We start from the raw sequence: 15,769 nt of genomic DNA, 5'->3' as shown, positions 1-15,769 counted from the left end.
GAGACAAAATAACGCAGTTTCTACATTAAGTTGGTGTGTCTCTTTTAGATCAGAGTTGAATAGACCCCTAGCTCATTCAGCAATAGAGATAATCACGATCTTAGCTCTTTTTGCAAGAAATGCATGGAAAACAGTGTTCGTCTTATCATTGAGGTTGTCTTGTTAGGAAAATGAGTTAGGAGACAAAATAACGGTGTTTCTACATTAAGTTAGTGTGTCTCTTTTAGATCGGAGTTGAATTAGCCCCATAGCTCATTCAGCAACAGAGATAATCACGATCTTAGCTCTTTTAGCAAGAAATGCATGGAAAACAGTGTGCGTCTTATCATTGAGGTTGTCTTGTTAGGAAAATGAGTTAGGAGACAAAATAACGGTGTTTCTACATTAAGGTAGTGTGTCTCTTTTAGATCGGAGTTGAATAGCCCCCTAGCTCATTCAGCAACAGAGATAATCACGATCTTAGCTCTTTTAGCAAGAAATGCATGGAAAACAGTGTTCGTCTTATCATTGAGGTTGTCTTGTTAGGAAAATGAGTTAGGAGACAAAATAACGGTGTTTCTACATTAAGTTAGTGTATCTCTTTTAGATCGGAGTTGAATAGCCCCCTAGCTCATTCAGCAATAAAAATAATCACTATCTTAGTTCTTTTAGCAAGAAATGCATGGAAAACAGTGTTCGTCTTATCATTGAGGTTGTCTTGTTAGGAAAATGAGTTAGGAGACAAAATAACGGTGTTTCTACATTAAGTTTGTGTGTCTCTTTTAGATCGGAGTTGAATAGCCCCCTAGCTCATTCAGCAACAGGGATAATCACGATCTTAGCTCTTTTAGCAAGAAATGCATGGAAAACAGTGTTCGTCTTATCATTGAGGTTGTCTTGTTAGGAAAATGAGTTAGGAGACAAAATAACGGTGTTTCTACATTAAGTTAGTGTGTCTCTTTTAGATCGGAGTTGAATAGCCCCCTAGCTCATTCAGCAACAGAGATAATCACGATCTTAGCTCTTTTAGAAAGAAATGCATGGAAAACAGTTTTCGTCTTATCATTGAGGTTGTCTTGTTAGGAAAATGAGTTAGGAGACAAATTAACGGTGTTTCTACATTAAGTTAGTGTGTCTCTTTTAGATCGGAGTTGAACAGCCCCCTAGCTCATTCAGCAACAGAGATAATCATGATCTTAGCTCTTTTAGCAAGAAATGCATGGAAAACAGTGTTCGTCTTATCATTGAGGTTGTCTTGTTAGGAAAATGAAATAGGAGACAAAATAACGGTGTTTCTACATTAAGTTAGTGTGTCTCTTTTAGATCGGAGTTGAATAGCCCCCTAGCTCATTCAGCAACAGAGATAATCACGATCTTAGCTCTTTTAGCAAGAAATGCATGGAAAACAGTGCTCGTCTTATCATTGAGGTTGTCTTGTTAGGAAAATGAGTTAGGAGACAAAATAACGGTGTTTCTACATTAAGTTAGTGTGTCTCTTTTAGATCGGAGTTGAATTAGCCCCATAGCTCATTCAGCAACAGAGATAATCACGATCTTAGCTCTTTTAGCAAGAAATGCATGGAAAACAGTGTGCGTCTTATCATTGAGGTTGTCTTGTTAGGAAAATGAGTTAGGAGACAAAATAACGGTGTTTCTACATTAAGGTAGTGTGTCTCTTTTAGATCGGAGTTGAATAGCCCCCTAGCTCATTCAGCAACAGAGATAATCACGATCTTAGCTCTTTTAGCAAGAAATGCATGGAAAACAGTGCTCGTCTTATCATTGAGGTTGTCTTGCTAGGAAAATGAGTTAGGAGACAAAATAACAGTGTTTCTACATTAAATTAGTGTGTCTCTTTTAGATCAGAGTTGAATAGCCCCCTAGCTCATTCAGCAATAAAAATAATCACTATCTTAGTTCTTTTAGCAAGAAATGCATGGAAAACAGTGTTCGTCTTATCATTGAGGTTGTCTTGTTAGGAAAATGAGTTAGGAGACAAAATAACGGTGTTTCTACATTAAGTTAGTGTGTCTCTTTAGATCGGAGTTAAATAGCCCCCTAGCTCATTCAGCAACAGAGATAATCACGATCTTAGCTCTTTTAGCAAGAAATGCATGGAAAACAGTGTTCGTCTTATCAGGAAAATGAGTTAGGAGACAAAATAACGGTGTTTCTACATTAAGTTAGTGTGTCTCTTTTAGATCGGAGTTAAATTAGCCCCATAGCTCATTCAGTAACAGAGATAATCACGATCTTAGCTCTTTTAGCAAGAAATGCATGGAAAACAGTGTTCGTCTTATCATTGAGGTTGTCTTGTTAGGAAAATGAAATAGGAGACAAAATAACGGTGTTTCTACATTAAGTTAGTGTGTCTCTTTTAGATCGGAGTTGAATAGCCCCCTAGCTCATTCAGCAACAGAGATAATCACGATCTTAGCTCTTTTAGCAAGAAATGCATGGAAAACAGTGCTCGTCTTATCATTGAGGTTGTCTTGCTAGGAAAATGAGATAGGAGACAAAATAACAGTGTTTCTACATTAAATTAGTGTGTCTCTTTTAGATCAGAGTTGAATAGCCCCCTAGCTCATTCAGCAATAAAAATAATCACTATCTTAGTTCTTTTAGCAAGAAATGCATGGAAAACAGTGTTCGTCTTATCATTGAGGTTGTCTTGTTAGGAAAATGAGTTAGGAGACAAAATAACGGTGTTTCTACATTAAGTTAGTGTGTTTCTTTTAGATCGGAGTTGAATTAGCCCCCTAGCTCATTCAGCAACAGAGATAATCACGATCTTAGCTCTTTTAGCAAGAAATGCATGGACAACAGTGTGCGTCTTATCATTGAGGTTGTCTTGTTAGGAAAATAAGTTAGGAGACAAAATAATGGTGTTTCTACATTAAGTTAGTGTGTCTCTTTTAGATCGGAGTTGAATTAGCCCCCTAGCTCATTCAGCAACAGAGATAATCACGATCTTAGCTCTTTTAGCAAGAAATGCATGGAAAACAGTGTGCGTCTTATCATTGAGGTTGTCTTGTTAGGAAAATGAGTTAGGAGACAAAATAACGGTGTTTCTACATTAAGTTAGTGTGTCTCTTTTAGATCGGAGTTGAATTAGCCCCCTAGCTCATTCAGCAACAGAGATAATCACGATCTTAGCTCTTTTAGCAAGAAATGCATGGAAAACAGTGTGCGTCTTATCATTGGAGTTGTCTTGTTAGGAAAATGAGTTAGGAGACAAATTAACGGTGTTTCTACATTAAGTTAGTGTGTCTCTTTTAGATCGGAGTTGAATTAGCCCCCTAGCTCATTCAGCAACAGAGATAATCACGATCTTAGCTCTTTTAGCAAGAAATGCATGGAAAACAGTGTGCGTCTTATCATTAAGGTTGTCTTGTTAGGAAAATGAGTTAGGAGACAAAATAACGCAGTTTCTACATTAAGTTGGTGTGTCTCTTTTAGATCAGAGTTGAATAGCCCCCTAGCTCATTCAGCAATAGAGATAATCACGATCTTAGCTCTTTTTGCAAGAAATGCATGGAAAACAGTGTTCGTCTTATCATTGAGGTTGTCTTGTTAGGAAAATGAGTTAGGAGACAAAATAACGGTGTTTCTACATTAAGTTAGTGTGTCTCTTTTAGATCGGAGTTGAATTAGCCCCATAGCTCATTCAGCAACAGAGATAATCACGATCTTAGCTCTTTTAGCAAGAAATGCATGGAAAACAGTGTGCGTCTTATCATTGAGGTTGTCTTGTTAGGAAAATGAGTTAGGAGACAAAATAACGGTGTTTCTACATTAAGGTAGTGTGTCTCTTTTAGATCGGAGTTGAATAGCCCCCTAGCTCATTCAGCAACAGAGATAATCACGATCTTAGCTCTTTTAGCAAGAAATGCATGGAAAACAGTGTTCGTCTTATCATTGAGGTTGTCTTGTTAGAAAAATTAGTTAGGAGACAAAATAACGGTGTTTCTACATTAAGTTAGTGTATCTCTTTTAGATCGGAGTTGAATAGCCCCCTAGCTCATTCAGCAATAAAAATAATCACTATCTTAGTTCTTTTAGCAAGAAATGCATGGAAAACAGTGTTCGTCTTATCATTGAGGTTGTCTTGTTAGGAAAATGAGTTAGGAGACAAAATAACGGTGTTTCTACATTAAGTTTGTGTGTCTCTTTTAGATCGGAGTTGAATAGCCCCCTAGCTCATTCAGCAACAGGGATAATCACGATCTTAGCTCTTTTAGCAAGAAATGCATGGAAAACAGTGTTCGTCTTATCATTGAGGTTGTCTTGTTAGGAAAATGAGTTAGGAGACAAAATAACGGTGTTTCTACATTAAGTTAGTGTGTCTCTTTTAGATCGGAGTTGAATAGCCCCCTAGCTCATTCAGCAACAGAGATAATCACGATCTTAGCTCTTTTAGCAAGAAATGCATGGAAAACAGTTTTCGTCTTATCATTGAGGTTGTCTTGTTAGGAAAATGAGTTAGGAGACAAATTAACGGTGTTTCTACATTAAGTTAGTGTGTCTCTTTTAGATCGGAGTTGAATATCCCCCTAGCTCATTCAGCAACAGAGATAATCACGATCTTAGCTCTTTTAGCAAGAAATGCATGGAAAACAGTGTTCGTCTTATCATTGAGGTTGTCTTGCTAGGAAAATGAGTTAGGAGACAAAATAACGGTGTTTCTACATTAAGTTAGTGTGTCTCTTTTAGATTGGAGTTGAATAGCCCCCTAGCTCATTCAGCAATAAAAATAATCACTATCTTAGTTCTTTTAGCAAGAAATGCATGGAAAACAGTGTTTGTCTTATCATTGAGGTTGTCTTGTTAGGAAAATGAGTTAGGAGACAAAATAACGGTGTTTCTACATTAAGTTTGTGTGTCTCTTTTAGATCGGAGTTGAATAGCCCCCTAGCTCATTCAGCAACAGAGATAATCACGATCTTAGCTCTTTTAGCAAGAAATGCATGGAAAACAGTGTGCGTCTTATCATTGAGGTTGTCTTGTTAGGAAAATGAGTTAGGAGACAAAATAATGGTGTTTCTACATTAAGTTAGTGCGTTTCTTTTAGATCGGAGTTGAATTAGCCCCGTAGCTCATTCAGCAACAGAGATAATCACAATCTTACCTCTTTTAGCAAGAAATGCATGGAAAACAGTGTGTGTCTTATCATTGAGGTTGTCTTGTTAGGAAAATGAGTTAGGAGACAAAGTAACGGTGTTCCTACATGAAGTTAGTGAGTCTCTCTTAGATTATAGTTGAATAGCCTCCTAGCTCATTCAGCAACAGAGATAATCACGATCTTAGCTCTTTTAGCAAGAAATACATGGAAAACAGTGTTCGTCTTATCATTGAGGTTGTCTTGTTAGGAAAATGAGTTAGGAGACAAAATAACGGTGTTTCTACATTAAGTTAGTGTATCTCTTTTAGATCGGATTTGAATAGCCCCCTAGCTCATTCAGCAATAAAAATAATCACTATCTTAGCTCTTTTAGCAAGAAATGCATGGAAAACAGTGTTCGTCTTATAATTGAGGTTGTCTTGTTGTGAAAATGAGTTAGGAGACAAAATAACGGTGTTTCTACATTAAGTTAGTGTGTCTCTTTTAGATCGGAGTTGAATAGCCCCCTAGCTCATTCAGCAACAGGGATAATCACGATCTTAGCTCTTTTAGCAAGAAATGCATGGAAAACAGTGTTCGTCTTATCATTGAGGTTGTCTTGTTAGGAAAATGAGTTAGGAGACAAAATAACGGTGTTTCTACATTAAGTTAGTGTGTCTCTTTTAGATCGGAGTTGAATAGCCCCCTTTCTCATTCAGCAACAGAGATAATCACGATCTTAGCTCTTTTAGCAAGAAATGCATGGAAAACAGTGTTCGTCTTATCATTGAGGTTGTCTTGTTAGGAAAATGAGTTAGGAGACAAAATAACGGTGTTTCTACATTAAGTTAGTGTGTCTCTTTTAGATCGGAGTTGAATTAGCCCCCTAGCTCATTCAGCAACAGAGATAATCACGATCTTAGCTCTTTTAGCAAGAAATGCATGGAAAACAGTGTGCGTCTTATCATTGAGGTTGTCTTGTTAGGAAAATGAGTTAGGAGACAAATTAACGGTGTTTCTACATTAAGTTAGTGTGTCTCTTTTAGATCGGAGTTGAATTAGCCCCCTAGCTCATTCAGCAACAGAGATAATCACGATCTTAGCTCTATTAGCAAGAAAAGCATGGAAAACAGTGTGCGTCTTATCATTGAGGTTGTCTTGTTAGGAAAATGAGTTAGGAGACAAAATAACGGTGTTTCTACATTAAGTTAGTGTGTCTCTTTTAGATCGGAGTTGAATTAGCCCCCTAGCTCATTCAGCAACAGAGATAATCACGATCTTAGCTCTTTTAGCAAGAAATGCATGGAAAACAGTGTGCGTCTTATCATTGAGGTTGTCTTGTTAGGAAAATGAGTTAGGAGACAAAATAACGGTGTTTCTACATTAAGTTAGTGTGTCTCTTTTAGATCGGAGTTGAATAGCCCGCTAGCTCATTCAGCAACAGAGATAATCACGATCTTAGCTCTTTTAGCAAGAAATGCATGGAAAACAGTGTTCGTCTTATCATTGAGGTTGTCTTGTTAGGAAAATGAGTTAGGAGACAAAATAACGGTGTTTCTACATTAAGTTAGTGTGTCTCTTTTAGATTGGAGTTGAATTAGCCCCCTAGCTCATTCAGCAACAGAGATAATCACGATCTTAGCTCTTTTAGCAAGAAATGCATGGAAAACAGTGTGCGTCTTATTATTCAGGTTGTCTTGTTAGGAAAACGAGTTAGGAGACAAAATAACAGTGTTTCTACATTAAGTTAGTGTGTCTCTTTTAGATCGGAGTTGAATAGCCCCCTAGCTCATTCAGCAACAGAGATAATCACGATCTTAGCTCTTTTAGCAAGAAATGCATGGAAAACAGTGTTCGTCTTATCATTGAGGTTGTCTTGTTAGGAAAATGAGTTAGGAGACAAAATAACGGTGTTTCTACATTAAGTTAGTGTGTCTCTTTTAGATCGGAGTTGAATTAGCCCCCTAGCTCATTCAGCAACAGAGATAATCACGATCTTAGCTCTTTAAGCAAGAAATGCATGGAAAACAGTGTGCGTCTTATCATTGAGGTTGTCTTGTTAGGAAAATGAGTTAGGAGACAAAATAACGGTGTTTCTACATTAAGTTAGTGTGTCTCTTTTAGATCGGAGTTGAATTAGCCCCCTAGCTCATTCAGCAACAGAGATAATCACGATCTTAGCTCTTTTAGCAAGAAATGCATGGAAAACAGTGTGCGTCTTATCATTGGAGTTGTCTTGTTAGGAAAATGAGTTAGGAGACAAATTAACGGTGTTTCTACATTAAGTTAGTGTGTCTCTTTTAGATCGGAGTTGAATTAGCCCCCTAGCTCATTCAGCAACAGAGATAATCACGATCTTAGCTCTTTTAGCAAGAAATGCATGGAAAACAGTGTGCGTCTTATCATTAAGGTTGTCTTGTTAGGAAAATGAGTTAGGAGACAAAATAACGCAGTTTCTACATTAAGTTGGTGTGTCTCTTTTAGATCAGAGTTGAATAGCCCCCTAGCTCATTCAGCAATAGAGATAATCACGATCTTAGCTCTTTTTGCAAGAAATGCATGGAAAACAGTGTTCGTCTTATCATTGAGGTTGTCTTGTTAGGAAAATGAGTTAGGAGACAAAATAACGGTGTTTCTACATTAAGTTAGTGTGTCTCTTTTAGATCGGAGTTGAATTAGCCCCATAGCTCATTCAGCAACAGAGATAATCACGATCTTAGCTCTTTTAGCAAGAAATGCATGGAAAACAGTGTTCGTCTTATCATTGAGGTTGTCTTGTTAGGAAAATGAAATAGGAGACAAAATAACGGTGTTTCTACATTAAGTTAGTGTGTCTCTTTTAGATCGGAGTTGAATAGCCCCCTAGCTCATTCAGCAACAGAGATAATCACGATCTTAGCTCTTTTAGCAAGAAATGCATGGAAAACAGTGCTCGTCTTATCATTGAGGTTGTCTTGTTAGGAAAATGAGTTAGGAGACAAAATAACGGTGTTTCTACATTAAGTTAGTGTGTCTCTTTTAGATCGGAGTTGAATTAGCCCCATAGCTCATTCAGCAACAGAGATAATCACGATCTTAGCTCTTTTAGCAAGAAATGCATGGAAAACAGTGTGCGTCTTATCATTGAGGTTGTCTTGTTAGGAAAATGAGTTAGGAGACAAAATAACGGTGTTTCTACATTAAGGTAGTGTGTCTCTTTTAGATCGGAGTTGAATAGCCCCCTAGCTCATTCAGCAACAGAGATAATCACGATCTTAGCTCTTTTAGCAAGAAATGCATGGAAAACAGTGTTCGTCTTATCATTGAGGTTGTCTTGTTAGGAAAATGAAATAGGAGACAAAATAACGGTGTTTCTACATTAAGTTAGTGTGTCTCTTTTAGATCGGAGTTGAATAGCCCCTAGCTCATTCAGCAACAGAGATAATCACGATCTTAGCTCTTTTAGCAAGAAATGCATGGAAAACAGTGCTCGTCTTATCATTGAGGTTGTCTTGCTAGGAAAATGAGTTAGGAGACAAAATAACAGTGTTTCTACATTAAATTAGTGTGTCTCTTTTAGATCAGAGTTGAATAGCCCCCTAGCTCATTCAGCAATAAAAATAATCACTATCTTAGTTCTTTTAGCAAGAAATGCATGGAAAACAGTGTTCGTCTTATCATTGAGGTTGTCTTGTTAGGAAAATGAGTTAGGAGACAAAATAACGGTGTTTCTACATTAAGTTAGTGTGTCTCTTCAGATCGGAGTTAAATAGCCCCCTAGCTCATTCAGCAACAGAGATAATCACGATCTTAGCTCTTTTAGCAAGAAATGCATGGAAAACAGTGTGCGTCTTATCATTGAGGTTGTCTTGTTAGGAAAATGAGTTAGGAGACAAAATAACGGTGTTTCTACATTAAGGTAGTGTGTCTCCTTTAGATCGGAGTTGAATAGCCCCCTAGCTCATTCAGCAACAGAGATAATCACGATCTTAGCTCTTTTAGCAAGAAATGCATGGAAAACAGTGTTCGTCTTATCATTGAGGTTGTCTTGTTAGGAAAATGAAATAGGAGACAAAATAACGGTGTTTCTACATTAAGTTAGTGTGTCTCTTTTAGATCGGAGTTGAATAGCCCCTAGCTCATTCAGCAACAGAGATAATCACGATCTTAGCTCTTTTAGCAAGAAATGCATGGAAAACAGTGCTCGTCTTATCATTGAGGTTGTCTTGCTAGGAAAATGAGTTAGGAGACAAAATAACAGTGTTTCTACATTAAATTAGTGTGTCTCTTTTAGATCAGAGTTGAATAGCCCCCTAGCTCATTCAGCAATAAAAATAATCACTATCTTAGTTCTTTTAGCAAGAAATGCATGGAAAACAGTGTTCGTCTTATCATTGAGGTTGTCTTGTTAGGAAAATGAGTTAGGAGACAAAATAACGGTGTTTCTACATTAAGTTAGTGTGTCTCTTTAGATCGGAGTTAAATAGCCCCCTAGCTCATTCAGCAACAGAGATAATCACGATCTTAGCTCTTTTAGCAAGAAATGCATGGAAAACAGTGTTCGTCTTATCATTGAGGTTGTCTTGTTAGGAAAATGAGTTAGGAGACAAAATAACGGTGTTTCTACATTAAGTTAGTGTGTCTCTTTTAGATCGGAGTTAAATTAGCCCCATAGCTCATTCAGTAACAGAGATAATCACGATCTTAGCTCTTTTAGCAAGAAATGCATGGAAAACAGTGTGCGTCTTATCATTGAGGTTGTCTTGTTAGGAAAATGAAATAGGAGACAAAATAACGGTGTTTCTACATTAAGTTAGTGTGTCTCTTTTAGATCGGAGTTGAATAGCCCCCTAGCTCATTCAGCAACAGAGATAATCACGATCTTAGCTCTTTTAGCAAGAAATGCATGGAAAACAGTGCTCGTCTTATCATTGAGGTTGTCTTGCTAGGAAAATGAGATAGGAGACAAAATAACAGTGTTTCTACATTAAATTAGTGTGTCTCTTTTAGATCAGAGTTGAATAGCCCCCTAGCTCATTCAGCAATAAAAATAATCACTATCTTAGTTCTTTTAGCAAGAAATGCATGGAAAACAGTGTTCGTCTTATCATTGAGGTTGTCTTGTTAGGAAAATGAGTTAGGAGACAAAATAACGGTGTTTCTACATTAAGTTAGTGTGTTTCTTTTAGATCGGAGTTGAATTAGCCCCCTAGCTCATTCAGCAACAGAGATAATCACGATCTTAGCTCTTTTAGCAAGAAATGCATGGACAACAGTGTGCGTCTTATCATTGAGGTTGTCTTGTTAGGAAAATAAGTTAGGAGACAAAATAATGGTGTTTCTACATTAAGTTAGTGTGTCTCTTTTAGATCGGAGTTGAATTAGCCCCCTAGCTCATTCAGCAACAGAGATAATCACGATCTTAGCTCTTTTAGCAAGAAATGCATGGAAAACAGTGTGCGTCTTATCATTGAGGTTGTCTTGTTAGGAAAATGAGTTAGGAGACAAAATAACGGTGTTTCTACATTAAGTTAGTGTGTCTCTTTTAGATCGGAGTTGAATTAGCCCCCTAGCTCATTCAGCAACAGAGATAATCACGATCTTAGCTCTTTTAGCAAGAAATGCATGGAAAACAGTGTGCGTCTTATCATTGAGGTTGTCTTGTTAGGAAAATGAGTTAGGAGACAAAATAACGGTGTTTCTACATTAAGTTAGTGTGTCTCTTTTAGATCGGAGTTGAATTAGCCCCCTAGCTCATTCAGCAACAGAGATAATCACGATCTTAGCTCTTTTAGCAAGAAATGCATGGAAAACAGTGTGCGTCTTATCATTGGAGTTGTCTTGTTAGGAAAATGAGTTAGGAGACAAATTAACGGTGTTTCTACATTAAGTTAGTGTGTCTCTTTTAGATCGGAGTTGAATTAGCCCCCTAGCTCATTCAGCAACAGAGATAATCACGATCTTAGCTCTTTTAGCAAGAAATGCATGGAAAACAGTGTGCGTCTTATCATTAAGGTTGTCTTGTTAGGAAAATGAGTTAGGAGACAAAATAACGCAGTTTCTACATTAAGTTGGTGTGTCTCTTTTAGATCAGAGTTGAATAGACCCCTAGCTCATTCAGCAATAGAGATAATCACGATCTTAGCTCTTTTTGCAAGAAATGCATGGAAAACAGTGTTCGTCTTATCATTGAGGTTGTCTTGTTAGGAAAATGAGTTAGGAGACAAAATAACGGTGTTTCTACATTAAGTTAGTGTGTCTCTTTTAGATCGGAGTTGAATTAGCCCCATAGCTCATTCAGCAACAGAGATAATCACGATCTTAGCTCTTTTAGCAAGAAATGCATGGAAAACAGTGTGCGTCTTATCATTGAGGTTGTCTTGTTAGGAAAATGAGTTAGGAGACAAAATAACGGTGTTTCTACATTAAGGTAGTTTGTCTCTTTTAGATCGGAGTTGAATAGCCCCCTAGCTCATTCAGCAACAGAGATAATCACGATCTTAGCTCTTTTAGCAAGAAATGCATGGAAAACAGTGTTCGTCTTATCATTGAGGTTGTCTTGTTAGGAAAATGAGTTAGGAGACAAAATAACGGTGTTTCTACATTAAGTTAGTGTATCTCTTTTAGATCGGAGTTGAATAGCCCCCTAGCTCATTCAGCAATAAAAATAATCACTATCTTAGTTCTTTTAGCAAGAAATGCATGGAAAACAGTGTTCGTCTTATCATTGAGGTTGTCTTGTTAGGAAAATGAGTTAGGAGACAAAATAACGGTGTTTCTACATTAAGTTTGTGTGTCTCTTTTAGATCGGAGTTGAATAGCCCCCTAGCTCATTCAGCAACAGGGATAATCACGATCTTAGCTCTTTTAGCAAGAAATGCATGGAAAACAGTGTTCGTCTTATCATTGAGGTTGTCTTGTTAGGAAAATGAGTTAGGAGACAAAATAACGGTGTTTCTACATTAAGTTAGTGTGTCTCTTTTAGATCGGAGTTGAATAGCCCCCTAGCTCATTCAGCAACAGAGATAATCACGATCTTAGCTCTTTTAGAAAGAAATGCATGGAAAACAGTTTTCGTCTTATCATTGAGGTTGTCTTGTTAGGAAAATGAGTTAGGAGACAAATTAACGGTGTTTCTACATTAAGTTAGTGTGTCTCTTTTAGATCGGAGTTGAATAGCCCCCTAGCTCATTCAGCAACAGAGATAATCACGATCTTAGCTCTTTTAGAAAGAAATGCATGGAAAACAGTTTTCGTCTTATCATTGAGGTTGTCTTGCTAGGAAAATGAGTTAGGAGACAAAATAACGGTGTTTCTACATTAAGTTAGTGTGTCTCTTTTAGATTGGAGTTGAATAGCCCCCTAGCTCATTCAGCAATAAAAATAATCACTATCTTAGTTCTTTTAGCAAGAAATGCATGGAAAACAGTGTTTGTCTTATCATTGAGGTTGTCTTGTTAGGAAAATGAGTTAGGAGACAAAATAATGGTGTTTCTACATTAAGTTAGTGCGTTTCTTTTAGATCGGAGTTGAATTAGCCCCGTAGCTCATTCAGCAACAGAGATAATCACAATCTTACCTCTTTTAGCAAGAAATGCATGGAAAACAGTGTGCGTCTTATCATTGAGGTTGTCTTGTTAGGAAAATGAGTTAGGAGACAAAGTAACGGTGTTCCTACATGAAGTTAGTGAGTCTCTCTTAGATTAGAGTTGAATAGCCTCCTAGCTCATTCAGCAACAGAGATAATCACGATCTTAGCTCTTTTAGCAAGAAATACATGGAAAACAGTGTTCGTCTTATCATTGAGGTTGTCTTGTTAGGAAAATGAGTTAGGAGACAAAATAACGGTGTTTCTACATTAAGTTAGTGTATCTCTTTTAGATCGGATTTGAATAGCCCCCTAGCTCATTCAGCAATAAAAATAATCACTATCTTAGCTCTTTTAGCAAGAAATGCATGGAAAACAGTGTTCGTCTTATAATTGAGGTTGTCTTGTTGTGAAAATGAGTTAGGAGACAAAATAACGGTGTTTCTACATTAAGTTAGTGTGTCTCTTTTAGATCGGAGTTGAATAGCCCCCTAGCTCATTCAGCAACAGGGATAATCACGATCTTAGCTCTTTTAGCAAGAAATGCATGGAAAACAGTGTTCGTCTTATCATTGAGGTTGTCTTGTTAGGAAAATGAGTTAGGAGACAAAATAACGGTGTTTCTACATTAAGTTAGTGTGTCTCTTTTAGATCGGAGTTGAATAGCCCCCTTTCTCATTCAGCAACAGAGATAATCACGATCTTAGCTCTTTTAGCAAGAAATGCATGGAAAACAGTGTTCGTCTTATCATTGAGGTTGTCTTGTTAGGAAAATGAGTTAGGAGACAAAATAACGGTGTTTCTACATTAAGTTAGTGTGTCTCTTTTAGATCGGAGTTGAATTAGCCCCCTAGCTCATTCAGCAACAGAGATAATCACGATCTTAGCTCTTTTAGCAAGAAATGCATGGAAAACAGTGTGCGTCTTATCATTGAGGTTGTCTTGTTAGGAAAATGAGTTAGGAGACAAATTAACGGTGTTTCTACATTAAGTTAGTGTGTCTCTTTTAGATCGGAGTTGAATTAGCCCCCTAGCTCATTCAGCAACAGAGATAATCACGATCTTAGCTCTATTAGCAAGAAAAGCATGGAAAACAGTGTGCGTCTTATCATTGAGGTTGTCTTGTTAGGAAAATGAGTTAGGAGACAAAATAACGGTGTTTCTACATTAAGTTAGTGTGTCTCTTTTAGATCGGAGTTGAATTAGCCCCCTAGCTCATTCAGCAACAGAGATAATCACGATCTTAGCTCTTTTAGCAAGAAATGCATGGAAAACAGTGTGCGTCTTATCATTGAGGTTGTCTTGTTAGGAAAATGAGTTAGGAGACAAAATAACGGTGTTTCTACATTAAGTTAGTTTGTCTCTTTTAGATCGGAGTTGAATAGCCCGCTAGCTCATTCAGCAACAGAGATAATCACGATCTTAGCTCTTTTAGCAAGAAATGCATGGAAAACAGTGTTCGTCTTATCATTGAGGTTGTCTTGTTAGGAAAATGAGTTAGGAGACAAAATAACGGTGTTTCTACATTAAGTTAGTGTGTCTCTTTTAGATTGGAGTTGAATTAGCCCCCTAGCTCATTCAGCAACAGAGATAATCACGATCTTAGCTCTTTTAGCAAGAAATGCATGGAAAACAGTGTGCATCTTATTATTCAGGTTGTCTTGTTAGGAAAACGAGTTAGGAGACAAAATAACAGTGTTTCTACATTAAGTTAGTGTGTCTCTTTTAGATCGGAGTTGAATAGCCCCCTAGCTCATTCAGCAACAGAGATAATCACGATCTTAGCTCTTTTAGCAAGAAATGCATGGAAAACAGTGTTCGTCTTATCATTGAGGTTGTCTTGTTAGGAAAATGAGTTAGGAGACAAAATAACGGTGTTTCTACATTAAGTTAGTGCGTCTCTTTTAGATCGGAGTTGAATTAGCCCCGTAGCTCATTCAGCAACAGAGATAATCACAATCTTACCTCTTTTAGCAAGAAATGCATGGAAAACTTTGTGCGTCTTATCATTGAGGTTGTCTTGTTAGAAAAATGAGTTAGGAGACAAAATAACGGTGTTTCTACATTAAGTTAGTGTGTTTCTTTTAGATCAGAGTTGAATAGCCTCCTAGCTCATTCAGCATCAGATGTAATCACGATCTTAGCTCTTTTAGCAAGAAATGCGTGGAAAACAGTGTGCGTCTTATCATTGAGGTTGTCTTGTTAGGAAAATGAGTTAGGAGACAAAGTAACGGTGTTTCTACATGAAGTTAGTGAGTCTCTCTTAGATTAGAGTTGAATAGCCTCCTAGCTCATTCAGCAACAGAGATAATCACGATCTTAGCTGTTTTAGCAAGAAATGCATGGAAAACAGTGTTCGTCTTATAATTGAGGTTGTCTTGTTAGGAAAATGAGTTAGGAGACAAAATAACCTTGTTTCTACATTAAGTTAGTGTGTCTCTTTTAGATCGGAGTTGAATAGCCCCCTAGCTCATTCAGCAACATATATAATCACGATCTTAGCTCTTTTAGCAAGAAATGCATGGAAAACAGTGTTCGTCTTATCATTGAGGTTGTCTTGTTAGGAAAATGAGTTAGGAGACAAAATAACGGTGTTTCTACATTAAGTTAGTGTGTCTCTTTTAGATCGGAGTTGAATAGCCCCCTATCTCATTCAGCAACAGAGATAATCACGATCTTAGCTCTTTTAGCAAGAAATGCATGGAAAACAGTGTTCGTCTTATCATTGAGGTTGTCTTGTTAGGAAAATGAGTTAGGAGACAAAATAACGGTGTTTCTACATTAAGTTAGTGTGTCTCTTTTAGATCGGAGTTGAATAGCCCCCTAGCTCATTCAGCAACAGAGATAATCACGATCTTAGCTCTTTTAGCAAGAAATGCATGGAAAACAGTGCTCGTCTTATCATTGAGGTTGTCTTGCTAGGAAAATGAGATAGGAGACAAAATAACAGTGTTTCTACATTAAATTAGTGTGTCTCTTTTAGATCAGAGTTGAATAGCCCCCTAGCTCATTCAGCAATAAAAATAATCACTATCTTAGTTCTTTTAGCAAGAAATGCATGGAAAACAGTGTTCGTCTTATCATTGAGGTTGTCTTGTTAGGAAAATGAGTTAGGAGACAAA

The sequence above is a fragment of the Engystomops pustulosus genome, chromosome 8 (assembly GCF_040894005.1).
Source record: "Engystomops pustulosus chromosome 8, aEngPut4.maternal, whole genome shotgun sequence".
Lineage (NCBI taxonomy): Eukaryota > Metazoa > Chordata > Amphibia > Anura > Leptodactylidae > Engystomops > Engystomops pustulosus.
Note: the sequence above shows the minus strand (reverse complement) of the source record.